The 11597-nt window shown below is 40.9% G+C and overlaps 1 long non-coding RNA gene across 1 annotated transcript; it reads left to right on the plus strand.

Moving 5' to 3' along the window:
• Positions 1 to 3406: 3406 nt before the first annotated feature.
• Positions 3407 to 5455, plus strand: LOC143136542 (uncharacterized). The gene is made up of 2 exons (XR_012989335.1): positions 3407 to 3621; positions 3766 to 5455. It is a non-coding gene; the product is annotated as an uncharacterized LOC143136542 (long non-coding RNA).
• Positions 5456 to 11597: the final 6142 nt, after the last annotated feature.

Raw genomic sequence — 11597 nt, forward strand, 5'->3', positions numbered from 1 at the left:
GCATTCTCCTCTTGCACTCACCCCACTGGTTTTCTTTTGAGTTCAGATCAGGGAACTGATAACCATGGCAGAAACGTGGCTCAGTAAAATCATTACTGTGTTGATCTGGACACACCTTTTGGAATACTGACCTGCTGGATGATCCAATACGGTGTCTTGGCAGAGGCATCCAGATTTTAGAGCAGCACTGAAGAAGATTTGCTCTTGGGGTCCCCCTACAGTTGAAAAGCATAATAATAGCCTAAATGAACTAAATATGCGTCTTTTTTGGAAATATTTGAAGGTAGAAAAAACTCTTTATGGTGCCTTTAAAATGCCCAGGTTTTCCATGGAGCATTCCCACTTCCCAGGGCCATTGGACGAAAAACAGACACAGAACAGATCACTCTATTTATACTTAGACATGTTTTTTTTTCTTTAGTTTTGCATTTTTGTGCTGTAAATGTTTGCACATTTCAAGAAAAAGACAAAAAGATTAAAGAAATAAACAAACATGTGTCCCTGAAAATGATCTGGCCTCCTGTGTCTACACCACCACTGGCTCTCCTGATGTAATTGTCTCCACCTTCCTGGGCTTAGCTGGCAGTAACATATAAGGATGTTGCTTTATAAGTATTGCATCACCTGTCTCCACATCATGAATGGCAACATTTGTATGATCTGGAACGTCTTTGAACAAATCTGCAAAATCCTGTACTAAAGGAGTCATGTCAGCTTGCTGACCAATACATTGGGAAAAGTTACTCAGGGCTTCAGAGTTAGAGAAGAGAATGGGTCCTCCACAACGGGCAGAGGACTCAATGGAGCCAATGGAATAATCTGGTTGGGTTTCCCACCAAACCAATCTGGCAGGCATGGCAAGATCCACAAAGAGCTACCACCTATGTAAGTAAGGCCGATAGAAGTGCCTGAGAATCTTGACTTGGGTCTTCCTGATGTCCAGGTTACCAGTCATTGGAGTCGCATGCACCTGTCACGGTACTTGAAACTCAGGCCACAGGATGATGGGAACTACACTGACCTCTCTAAAGGCCAACGAGACTTCATATGCCCTGGTTTCTTATGGTAGTGGCATGTTATCTCAACAGAGTGACTAGAGGCTTAAAAAGGCTTTGCCTGCAGGAGTAAGACTGAGACTGACTAGGTTTTCCCCATCTACACCCAGTTTTCTCTCTATATCTGAGGGCTTGCTTTTCCAGGGACCATGGTGGGCCAAAACATAGTTGTTCGCTATCTCATTCGGTTGCCTTCCGCTACCCTGCCAACTTGTTCATTTAATTGAACCTCAGTGGGACGGGACACACTTGCTTTGAACTGTTCCAATATTATCAGCTGCCGCAACTCTTGAAAACTATATGGACCCCACTAACACACAGCCACTCATCAAACACCAGCTCATGTTGCCTCCTGGCAAAGTCAACATCTGATCTGACCCAGTGATAATTCAGAATGTCTAAACTGCTCCCTGTAAGCTTCCGGTACCAGGTTATATGCCAGGAGGGCAGCCTTCTTGACCGTCTCATAGTCACTGCTGTCAACAAAGCCCAAACTAAGTGTATGCCTATTGGGCCTTCTAAGAATTAGTCTAACCCATTCCTCTCTAGGCCATGACCATTCTGCTACAATGCAATCAAATGCCTTAAAGTAAGTGTCTTTGTAAACTTCTATCAAATCTACCTACCTAAACTTCTATTATGCTCTCTCTGGCACTGATGGTCCTGCATCTATGTGTATTCTATTAGCCTAATAAACTTACTGAACACAGGACGCCACAGGACACAAGATATACAATCTCGGGTGAACCCCCACTTTTTACATTATCAGATCCTCTCCAATACCTGCAAAGACGCTATGAAACAAAACAAAGGTGATCTGAAACTAACATACATACATATAAGTAAAAGGACTGTTTAGGGGTTTAAACTAATTGTTAACTAAGTATGAAGGTATATTTGGTGCAAAACTCCTGAGCACTTGTGGCAATAGATTTTGTGCCAAAAGTCACAGATCTGTATCAGGGCAATTCCACGGAAAATTGACTTTTTCTCACATCCATAACGCCAGTGAAATGCCTTTGCATTTGTATGATGTGAATGATAACATTCATTTTTTGTGCATTTTTTCTCATTTACATTCTTCAGCCAAAAATAGCAAATGCTCAAAATTAATGTAATCATTCACATCATACTATACCATCACATTTTATTGGCGTTATGGATGTTACAAAAAATGTAATTTTCCATGGAATTGCCCATCAGTAAATTTGTCACAGTCACAGAGTTTTCACAAATCCGTTGTGTAAGACTTCCAAAGAACAACTTACTCATAGAACTTCATCAAAACAAGCACAAACAAGGGAAGACAAAAGGTCAGACCAGGTCAGATTCTAAAAAAAATCCCACTATTTTTATGGAAAAAAACATAGCAGCTGTGTTGCTGCAATCATAATCATCTTTACAAAACAACATGTAAATTAAAAATGTTAAACTTGGATAATCAACTTTGTTTTTTCTGCTATATTACCATGACCATTATGCTGTAAAAACAAGTTATTTCATTTAGATTTACAATAAGCAACATATTTCACTGTAAAAGCCTCATTATAGAACTATTTTTGATAGTAAAAGCAACATCTGAATATTGCAAGTCTATGTAAAAGCATACAATCCTTTAACAGTTGAGGATTATCATTTTAATTCATGTGTACAGATGAGATGGCACCCCTTTTCATCCATAAAACAAGCAAATTGTGTCTATTTGCTCCCATCCACATTTAACTTGAAAAACTTTACTCAGGACATGAAGAACCATTGCTGCTTAGATTTGCTTATTTGTCACCTAGCTAGCCGATGAAATGTTAGATGTTTGAGTCAGTTCATGTCTCAACGTCAAGTGATGCAAAATCCAAAATTGAGTTACCCACCTGCCAGAAAACATGGGATAATGGACCTGGCCACAACTTCAGAATACAAATGGCATGCTTAAATGTTGTATGATGGGGCCATATGGAAAATGTTCTATCCCAAAAGGGATCCTTGGAACCAAACAAATTGAAAACCCCTGTTCTACAAATGGGACAAAACTTGTCCAGCAGTTCTAACTGCTATACCAGGCTTAATAATGATCCTTGCTGTAAATGTTGTTAATGATTAAAAACCTAGTAGAATGTATTCAATAGGCTATAAGTAGCCTAATACTTATCCTCAAACGGCAGTAGTTTTACACACACACACACACACATTTTGCTTTTATTTTTAACTAAACGCAAGAATTACAGATCCATTTTAAAATAGTTATATGCTAGCCACGTTACTTGAAGACAAAATGTACCCTGTATAATTGTATGGTTAAAGTGAGGTCCCTTCGAAGGAACGCAGCTACAGTAGGATTCGGAATTTCCCGGGTCTGAGGTGACGCATCGAAAGTAGCCTAGACAAACCTACTCGATAAGGTGACTTCCAAGGAAGGTTGAGTCTTTGGCTGTCTGTTGAAACGTGGGGAACGTATCAGGACATAGCCGCGGATACATTCAATTAATTCAGGCGAACTGCTATATGAAGAGGGAGACTGAAGAAGATAAACCTGTTTCCTGTATCAACACATGCTTGATAGCGTCACGAGGTAGGCTATGTCTCTTTTTCACGAGTTGGAAAAATGAATAGTGTTGAAAATGGTTGGCATGTCACGCTACCATTTCTCAAAAATAGGCTAGACCTGCTCAAGGCTACACGGAGACAAAATATTTTATTGTGTTGTTTGTTTCAGTCTTATCGAAGACAGCACTGACCATGACTGGAGTTTTCAAGTTGTTCGCCGCGACATTATTGGCTGTTGCAGCAACTCTCTTCAGGATGGTGGACTGCGTTGGAGGTCTGATGTACGTTCAGGGGCCTCTTAGTACGTCGTACAGCTACCAGACTGTGACAGATGTGTATGAAGTCCCATCTGAAGAACAGCATTTGAACATCAGGAACAGTCAACGATGATAATGCAGACAAAACAGGACTATGGCCCCTGGCTCACACAGTGGTTTTGGGCTTAGAACAATTATGCACTAGCTGACTACAGACATGGAAGTAGGGCATTTCAAGAGAAAAAGAGCCATAGATATGAAATCAGTACATTATTTGTACTTGTTTGCTCATAAGTGGGTAAAGAAGTAGATCATCATCAAACAACACTCTTGATACCAATGCAGAAAAACGATAATGACAATGACAGCCCCCCACAAGGTCTCATTCCAACCAATCTGGCACACTGCCTAATATGAGTTTCCTTCAAGCAACATTGTTATTACAGTTCTTTTTTTAGAATGAAAGACTTTGAAGCAAACTGATGGATGGATACACAGGTCAAGGTTTGTGAAAGCCCACAAATATTTATATGTGCTGAATGTGTGACAAGCATATTTGTGATTGAGTATTTCTGTGAAGTAGGCTATGATAAGTATTCGCTATGGACAAAGACATCTGCCAAATCCATAACCATAACCATGATAAGTAGGCATATGTGATAAGTAAGTAGAACAAGTCCTGCCATTACTCATCAACAATGTTTTTTTTTGGTCAACTGATTGTTTTGAACCTGTTTTGTTAATGCATGGCTTAAGTCATCATCATTGTTAAGAAGTAGCCTAAACAGTGTGCTTAATCAATATCAGTAGTGACTTCAACATCAACATCAACATCAACATCATCAACAATTAAAAATGAATGCATTCAACTTTTGCTATAATTCTAAACTGTGAAATTGTGGTTGAAATATTTTAGAAATATTTTTTCTGAAACATTTTGTTGAAACAACGTTTTGTTGGTGGCTCTGCACTGACCGGAACATGGCCATGTGGTTGCAACACAAGATTGAACACATATTGAACAAATGGGTGTAGGCTAGAAGATCTCTCCCTCAACACACATTTATCATACATATCAATTCACTAGTTCACTTCCACGAAAAGGCCATAGTGTAATGGTATTTACGTTATGACCACTAGTTGGCGATGTTTGGTTACTAGAGAGATTAAGCTTTACCTAGGAATGGCAGAACAAGTGTAACGAGATAACCATGCAAGGATGTAAATAAAGACACCAACTGAGAAATAACAAAAGTCATTTTATTAAGAACCCATAACATTACACATAGTATCCCCTAGACATTAAACAACAACTTGCACTTAGAATGCACTTACAGTGAAGGGGGAACTTCACCACCAATGTGTATCCCGTGATGCATGGCAGCCATTTTGTGCCAGAAGACTCACCACACACCGGCTTGAGGTGGAGAGTGAGAGGATGAATGATTGAGCCAATCACGTGCACATTAGGGGACCAGACTGAATGAGCCATGTCGGGAATTTAGCCAGGACACTGGGAACCTACTCTTTGCAATAAGTGCCATGTGATTCATATCTCTTAAGTCTGAAGATTAATAAATACTCTCTACTGTTTAAACTTCACCTGAAGTTATGTCCTTTTTTATGTTGTGGTATATGGCTGGCCCATAACATCCTTGACCTTTGATTATTATCCATCCATATTGGCCTTATGACCTTTCAGTAATGACACATTAACGTATTTCTTTGGAAGATGTTTATTTCCTCAAACCATTTGACAGCTAGGAAATCAACTAGGAAGATAGCTCATGACTAAACTCCTGTGTGTAAGTCTACTTCAAAATATTGGCAAAGGTTGAGGGACACACAATGAGTCACAGAGATGGCCCAACTCAATTGTCAGCTGTGGGTTTAATATGGCTCTCAGAGGCCAACACTCATTTAAACCCCTCGCTTACTACAGTTATAGCTATAGCTACCCCATTAATATGATGCTTTGCTAGACAGTCACAGCAGCTTGTGTGCTGCTGACAGCTACAGGCTAAATGCAGGTATTTAAATTCAATTCAATTCAAAGTTATTAAGGGGTGATTATTCAACTTGGTGCCCTTTTGGCCTTGTGAACTTCTGGAAAAAAATATGTTCCAATCACACTTATGTAGTAGAAAAGTAGAGACAGCACTCAGGGGCTGAGAAATATACAAAACTGATTGGTGCGGGAACCTACAAGAGGCGTCCACGCCTGCTGACGTGTTTCTAAATTGAGACACTGAGGATGGGCTAGGCCCGAAACGTTTGTCTATTTTTGTATTTCATGGCCTGTAATGCTTTCTCGGCACTTTGAATACATTTATCTTGGAATTACGCACCGAGCATGACAAAGTGATTAGACGAAAGTCGCAGATGCCACCTCTACCTACCCAAATCACACTTTTCACAGTCTCATGTGAAACAGATGAATGTGAGTAAAGCCCTCCCTGATGAACTTAATGCTTTTTATGCTCGCTTTGACATGAAAAACACAGACTATATTGGACTAGCTGCAGCATGTGAAGCAAATGAGGATGCACCTTTCTGTGTCTCTGAGGTCGATGTGAGCAATGCCTTTAGGAGGGTTAATTGTAGAAAAGCTACTGGACCGGATGGAATTTCTAACAGGGTTTTGAAATCCTGCGCTGCTCACTTATCTCCTGTGTTCACTTATATCTTTAACACATCATTGGCTCAAGAGACAGTTCCTACTTGCCTCAAGCAGTCTGTTATTGTTCCAGTACCGAAAAACAAAAGTCCATCATGTCTGAATGACTACCGCCCAGTAGCCCTGACGTCTACAGTGATGAAGTGTTTTGAGAAGCTTGTGAAAAACATTATCTGCTCATCCCTCCCTGCCTCCTTCGACCCCCTCCAATTTGCTTACAGAGCCAACAGGTCTACAGAGGATGCCATCTCAAACCTCATGCACACCACCTTAACTCACCTGGAGGAGGGGAATGGGAATTATGTGAGGATGCTGTTCATTGACTTTAGTTCAGCATTCAACACGATAGTACCTCTCACCTTGGTCACAAAGATGAAGGCCTTAGGACTGAACACCACCCTGTGTCACTGGATATTTGACTTCCTCACCAACCGTTCACAAGTGGTTAGAGTGGGGGGTCTGACATCTGACGCATTAACCATCAGCACTGGTGCTCCCCAAGGCTGTGTTTTGAGTCCACTGCTGTACAACATCTACACACATGACTGCAAAGCCAACAGTAGTCATACCTCCATCATCAAGTTTGCAGATGACACAGTGATCTTGGGCCTGATTAGTAACAGCAATGAACAGCTCTACTTGGATCAGGTTGATGAGGTGGCACAGTGGTGTCAATCTAACAGCTTGACACTGAATATCAATAAAACCAAGGAAATGGTAGTGGATTACAGAAGGCAGCAGCAGAACTACAGTTACACCCCACTAATGATCAGCGGGCAACCTGTAGAGAGAGTCACAAGTTTTAAATACCTTGGTGTCCACATTACTGAAGACTTAACATGGACTGTTAACACTCAATATGTTCAGAAGAAGTCCAGACAACGACTCTACTTCCTTCGTCAGCTAAGGAAATTCAAAGTTTCTACATCCATCATGAAGGCCTTCTACACTTCAGCGGTTGAGAGTGTTCTAACTGGTAGCATCATCACCTGGTATGGGAACTCCACAGTTAGAGATTGTAGTACTCTGCAGAGAGTAGTGCGCTCAGCTGAACGTACTATAAGAACTCAACTCCCTGCTCTATATCTATTCCAGAAGAGTACTCCTAAGAGCCCAAAAGATTCTGAAGGACTCTTCTCATCCAAACAATGGATTATTCCTACCGCTGAAATCAAGAAGACGCCTATGTAGTCACAAAGCCAGAACTGAGAGACTTAGGAGAAGTTTTTATCCCAAGGCCATCCGAACTCTGAACTCACACTATACTGACTTTGCACACATTCACTCCTCAGCACTCTCAAACATTTCCCAACTCTGAACTCACACTATACTGACTTTGCACTCATTCCTTACTCAGCACTCATGACCCCCCCCCCCCCACACACACACACACACCTACAAGACTTTTAGCACTTATACATCCCTCTCCCTATGCTACAGACCTTTTATTTATTTTCTTATTTCATCACACGTCAAAACACACAAACACACACATATCTGACTTTCTCCAACTTTTGCACATCTCCATAGAACTTTTTATTTATTATTTTTGATTTCTCCTCCATCTACCCATGTCCTTGATTGCCTAGCCTTTCTGCCCCCCCCCCCATCCCCAACACACACACTTACATCATCACTGTCATCACTTCACATACATACAGCACACTGCTTGCTACAGTAAGCCTCCTCTACATACTTGCTGCACACTGCCCCCCCCCTACATACACAGCACATTGTCTTCAGGATCTTCTCCAACACACATCCTCTACATACTTACAGCACACTGCCCCCACCTACCCACACACACACTATACACACACACACACACACAGTCACTGCTCCACTCCCCTCCCGCCCACACACACATCTTCACTGTCATCACTCACATACATCATACATACAGTACTCTGCTTGCAATAGTAAGTCCCTGCCCCCCCCCCCCCCCCCCTGCAATAGTAAGTCCCTGCCCCCCCCCCCCTTCTCCAACACACATCCCCAACATACTTACAGCACACTGCCCACACACACAATACACACACACACAGTCACTGCTCCACTCCCCTCCCGCCCACACACACATCTTCACTGTCATCACTCACATACATCATACATACAGTACTCTGCTTGCAATAGTAAGTCCCTGCCCCCCCCCAATACACAGCACATTGTCTCATGAGGAAGCTTCTCCAACACACATATTGCACACTGCCCTCTCCCCACATACACAGCACTATCCCATCTCCCCTGTCATCCCCCCAACACACACACCAAGACCCCTGGCAGTTGGGTTAGCCCCTTGAGCCGTGGATCTTCCCAAGGTTTCTTCCTTGGTAAGGGAGTTTTTCCTTGCCCCTGTTGCTCTTGGGTGCTCCTTGTTGGTGCCCCCCACCCAATCCCAATCCTCCCCCACCTTTTTTATGCAGCCCTTGCCACTTAATCTACTAAACCCCTCTTCTACTGCACTTTTTAACCCCCCCATTAATGCACAAATAGGCTGACACCAGACATAATTTCACTGCATTTCTTACTTCCAGTAACTATATGCATGTGACAATAAACTTCCTTGTATCCTTGTATCCTTGTATCCTTGTCTCATGAGATTATGTGTACTGTAGTTTTAAGACCCAGAGGGCACACTAATATCACAAGATATTTTTTTTCCTGACATGCACTGAACAAATGTCATTTCCACCACGTCTAAGTATACATCTATAATTTAAAAATATTATGACACGTCACTCAATAATACTAGACCATTTTCATAACTAGTTATACCAGGTTTGAACCCATTTACAATTATCATACATTTGTATGCATTATAAGACATCCACCACAATCTGAAATATCATACTGGCATGGGTAGACATGTTTTGAAAATAAAAAACCTGTATTATTACATCAAGTAGGAGATGAGCTTATAAACTGCGGAGAAGTTTTTTATGTGTGCTGTGATGTACATAACAATGAATGAAAGTGAATGTAAAAAACCCACCCCCCTCCACACTAATTTCTATACCAACAAAACCAAGAAATTCTTCAGTCATTCCTCTTTGTTGCTGTGGTCGTTTATGATCTGATCAGCAACATAACACAAATCGCAAGCCCTTGATGCTGGCATCCACCAATATCCACAAGTTCTTCAGTCAATTGTCTTCATTGCTGTGGCCATTTGTGATCCAATCAGAAACGTATCTCGCCTGGCCAAACCCTCCGTTCATTTTTTATTTCACTGAGATACTAGTCTGTCACCCGACAAAACACAAACACTTGATGAGAGCCACAACAAATAACAAGTACCTGCAAATTCTTCAGTCATTTCCCTTCATTACTGTGGGCTTTTATGATGTGATCAGCAACTTAACCAGACAAACCAAAAGTCATTGATGCAGGCTCCCAGAAAATACAAATTCCAAATAATTCTTCAGTCAGTCTTCTTTGTTTCTGTGGCCAATTATGATCAGATCCACAACATAACCAAACAAAACACAAACTCTTGTGCGGCCACCCAAATACCATTATCTAACAACAAATTCTTTGGTCATTCCTCCTTGTTGCTGTGGCCGTTTATGATCCAGTCAGCAATATACCCAGCAAACATGCAAGCCCTTGATGTGGGCACCAACAACTACTACAGAAACACATGGTAACATTTCAGAGTCAGTCAGATTCAGGTTAGAACATGACCTCTGCTATAGCCATAGACCTCTGACGTTTCCCTACAAAAAAAGCTATCCCACATATTTGGAGATCCAGTATCTTGAGATTTTTTCTTATGGGAAAATAACATGGGGATTATGAATTATCGCACCTGTTAAACTCTCGCGGGGACAGAGAAATCGGAAATGCGTTTCAGATCCTTTTGGTGGCCGTCCTCGAAAACCAAAAACCAATAGAACATGTTGTGGCTGACTTTGCTACAAAGCCTGTCCTCTTGTGATTAAAATATTACAAGGGAATAATGTAGCCTATCTAGTCTAAAAAAAAATATATGACTTTCTACCTGACTTTGTACAAAAATACTGTAGAAATGTTGTATTGTCTTTTCCACCACAAAGGGCAGTGTGGTGGAAATGACTGTGGTGGCAATTTCTACAGTATTTTCTGAATAAATACAGATTAGCTTTGAGCCAATAGTTAACATTGCATGCAAAATACACATATTTAACTTAAAATGTTTATTGTTTTACAAATTCCTAGGCACAGCATGTTTGGAAATGACATACAATAAAAAAACATTATCTGACCAAGCAATATTTAGCTTGGAATTTCTTCAATAGTTTCTGATGAAAATTGAAATCTCCTCTAGCAGACTGCTGTCATTGTACATTTTCATAGAAACTACCTAAACAGCCTTACAAAGGCATTTAAAGAGACATTACAGTATGGTGGAAATGATTTTTTGCCCTCCAAGTGGATTCCATTCATGTCCAGAGTTCAGGTGATTTAGAGAAAAAGTGAATAGAACAACATTCAAATGCACTACACCTCAATTGGTGCCCTTTTAAGCTATGATGTACGGAAGCGTATTGCGGCCACACTAAAATAAATAAAAAGGCTCAGTAGGCTATTATGTAATTACGTGAAAGGTTTCTTGTTATAACAATATCTTTTTCACGTTTTAACAAGATATGTGTGACGTTATTACATGAAATGATCACGTTATTTCATGATACTGATATTTTCACATAACGTGAAAATATCATGTTATTTCAAGATATGATATTTTTACGTTTTTACAAGATACATAAGCTTTAAGCTCGGTTTAAGACATTCTCGTTATTGAACACGGTGGATGATATTGTTACATAGCCTATGCGAATACCCAAGCATTGTCCAGAATATTCTGCTTTTGCTGTTTGAATATTTTCTTTGCTGTGCTCTTCAGCAGCCTGCACTGTGTGACTGCAGCGCTTCACTTCTCACTCCCCGCGTCCCTTCCCCACAGCCTTAGAAATGACAGCGATGACCTGACATGCAGGCTACCGAGCCAGAGCACTCTATACATTCACCCACATTGCGTGAAGATTCGCATATTTATCAAAGCCCTTTCTCCCTCTTGCATCAAGT

The sequence above is a fragment of the Alosa pseudoharengus genome, unplaced genomic scaffold, assembly GCF_046254945.1.
Source record: "Alosa pseudoharengus isolate Yale_2024_CS ecotype anadromous, Long Island Sound unplaced genomic scaffold, YU_APseudo_1.1 YU_APseudo_1.1_scf_20, whole genome shotgun sequence".
In the NCBI taxonomy this organism is placed as follows: Eukaryota; Metazoa; Chordata; class Actinopteri; order Clupeiformes; family Clupeidae; genus Alosa; species Alosa pseudoharengus.